At 55.6% G+C, this 3,100-nt stretch overlaps 1 pseudogene; it reads left to right on the top strand.

Annotated features, from left to right (window-relative positions):
• Positions 1-761: 761 nt before the first annotated feature.
• LOC119333332 lies at positions 762-1,939 on the top strand (annotated as a pseudogene).
• Positions 1,940-3,100: the final 1,161 nt, after the last annotated feature.

The following is a 3,100-nucleotide window of genomic DNA, read 5'->3' as shown; positions in this document are numbered from 1 at the left end:
TAACAAATCCCGGGGCTGATTGACTCCGACCAGTCCGGCTTCATCAAAGGGTGAAGCATCTCCGAGAACTTCGTCTATGCTGCGGAGATTGGGCAATGTTGTGACTCCAGGAAGGCACCCTCTCTCGTACTCAAGCTTGACTTTGCAAAGGCCTTCGACTCCATCAGCTGGAAGAGCCTTCGGCGGATCATGGAGGTGCGAGGGTTCCCCACTCGCTGGTGTGACTGGATGGATGCCATTTTCCACTCCTCCATGTCCGCAGTCCTCCTCAATGGGGTGCCCGGGCGCTGGATCACGTGCAAGAAAGGGCTGAGTCAAGGCGACCTGATCTCCCCCTACCTCTTCCTGCTTGTGGCGGATGTGCTGCAACGGATGATCTAGCAAGACGGGGGGATGGCGCACCCGCTGGTGGCTGGTAAGCCGCCGCTGGTCCTCCAGTACGCCGACGACACCCTCATCGTTCTCCGGGCGGAGCTGGAGGCGGTGAGGCGGCTAAAAAGCATCCTTGATGATTTTGCGGCAGCAACTGGGCTTGTCATCAACTTCCACAAGAGCACGGTGGTACCCATGCACGCCCCCGAGGATGATCTTCAGGACATGGTTCATGTCTTGGGCTGCCAAGTGGGGAGTTTTCCTCAGGTCTACCTTGGGCTTCCTCTCTCCAACCGCAAGCTGACGATGGACGACTTCCTCCCACTCATCGCCAAGGCCGAGCGTTACCTGTCCGGATGGCGGGCGCAACTCCTCTCCTTTGGGGGTCGACTTGTCCTGCTCAACGCCGTCCTCGACTCGTTTCCCACCTACATCATGGCGGCTATGGAGCTGCCGCCGTCGGTGCTGCACACTCTGGATGCTCTTCGGCGCTCCTTCCTGTGGGCTGCTGCGGATAGGGCGTTGGGGGCCCAGTGCCTTGTTGCTTGGGAGCGGGTGGTCCGCCCCAAGAGCGAGGGAGGACTTGGGTGCGTGCTCTCCCGGTCCAGAACCGCTCTCTCCTGCTGAAGCTGCTTCACCGCCTTCACTCTCAACAGGACTCGACATGGGCCACTTGGGTTTGGTCTGAGCTCGGGCGCTCCCTTCTCACCCCGATGGTGGCGTCGACCCTCCCTGGCTCCCACTGGGCCTCCCTGGCGGGGCTCGTGCCGACCTACAGGGCGATCTCCACGGTCCAGTTGGGGGACGGGTGCACCACTGCCTTCTGGTTGGACGCTTGGCTCCCAGGAGGCGCCCTGGTGTGGCGGTTGCCTTCGCTGTTTTCCGACACCACCGCGCCAGAAGCCTCCATGGCCCAGGTCATGCATCTCGGCATCGACGCGGTGCTGGTCCCGCGCCTAAATCCTGCTGGGGGTGCGAGCGTGCCGAGCTGCTTCGGATTGTTGGTGCCGTGACCCTTTCTGAGTCGCCCGACGAACGGTCTCTGCGCCCTGGCTGCGCCAAGGGCTCGCTCCTCTCGTCGGCCGGCGTCTACCAGCTGTGCCACTTCGGTGGGCTTGGGGTGCCTTTCGAGGCCTTTGTCTGGGGCAGCTTCGCCCCCAGCCGGGTCCGTTCCTTCGCTTGGCTTCTGGTGCAGGCCAGGATCCACACTAGGGACGTCTTCCTTCGCAAGCACATCGTCGACACTGCCGGAGCAGGGTGCCCCCTTTGCTCCGCTCCCCTCGAGACAGCTGATCACCTCATCTTCGGGTGTGCGTTCGCCCAACGCTTCTGGACTTTGGTCGGGAAGAGCTCCCTTGAGACTACCTCCGTCCGTTCGCTTCACCTCCTCACCCCACCGCCTCGGGTGCCGGCGGGGTCGGGGCCCACCTTCCTGCTGCTCTGCTGCTGGCAACTTTGGAAGCACCGGAATGCGGTGGTCTTCCAGAGGGCCCCCCCGTCGCTCCCCGGGCTCCTCAGCCGGTGCAGGGACGACGCGGTGCTCTGGCGTGTTCGGCTGCCCCCCTAAAACATGCGGTGGATGCCTGGCTGCCCTGTTTTTCCAATCCTGTTTAAGCCCCTGCTGCTGGGTTTGTCCTCCCCCCCCCTCTCTCTCTCTCTCTTGACCTTGTGAATGTACGATGCCTCATCAGGACCTTTGGTCCGCATATCTATACAAAAAATTCAGGTGGGGAAAACTCCCCCAGGTGAAAATTCAAAAAAAAAATGGTGCATGCGGCCAAATGAGATGTGAGAACTGGGGAGTTTGTTTTCTGTCTAATCGAATTCTGAAGAAAAAAGGCAGAGCTGTCGACCGAGTTCATAGTCACTGTGAGATGTGACCCTCACTCTTTTCTTGATCTAATTGGGGCACGCCCTTTCATTGAGCACATTAAGTATTGGCTTCTTGATTACTGAATCGTTTCAAAGTCTGAAGAAAGTTTCATGCTGTCTTGTGTCAGATTGACATGCAATATTTTTCTTTTCTGCGGGAAAAAATGGCTGCAAGGTAGTCAAGGACAATGCTCAACTTGGAAGTTGTAAAGTTATTTTCTCTCAAGTTATGGTCTAATTCTTTTTATTTCAGAATTGTCCAAGCTACAAGTTTGAGGCGACAGAGTTGCACACTCTCTTTTGCATAATTGCACACTCACGGGCCGCGGCCATGAAGTTGTACACTCATCGGCATGTGATCATTGAAAGATTTCACACACAGTGATACTAAGTTGGCTAGATGACGTGTCATGCTTGCATTGAATGTTTGGTACCTTAAATTCTGTCCGTGTATCCATTTTTTGTATTCAAATGATATTAAGTTTTTTTAGCAATAAATTGATTTAGTTTGCATCAAAGTTGTTCTCTCTAATATGGGTAAACACATTTCATGATTAAGCAGAAGAAGTTGCACAATCATGTTTTTAGAGTTGCACATGGACTATCAGACGGTTGGCCGGGGTAGCTGTCGAAGTTGCACATCCTACTGGTAGGGATAGTTGGGACGGGAGTGTCCACACAGGTAGGGAAGAAAGCCAGACATGAACTGCGACAGTTGGGACATGGCAGCAGACGAAGTTGTATATCTCACACGACAAGGGGTAGTTAAAAATGGTGTAATCTGCACATTCACAAAATAGGGGGAAGTTGCACATTGATTGCTAAGCAGTTGGCCGGGACAGCAGACGAAGTTGCA

Source organism: Triticum dicoccoides, chromosome 7A, assembly GCF_002162155.2.
Source record: "Triticum dicoccoides isolate Atlit2015 ecotype Zavitan chromosome 7A, WEW_v2.0, whole genome shotgun sequence".
Lineage (NCBI taxonomy): Eukaryota > Viridiplantae > Streptophyta > Magnoliopsida > Poales > Poaceae > Triticum > Triticum dicoccoides.
Note: the sequence above shows the minus strand (reverse complement) of the source record. Positions and strands in the feature narration are given on the sequence as shown.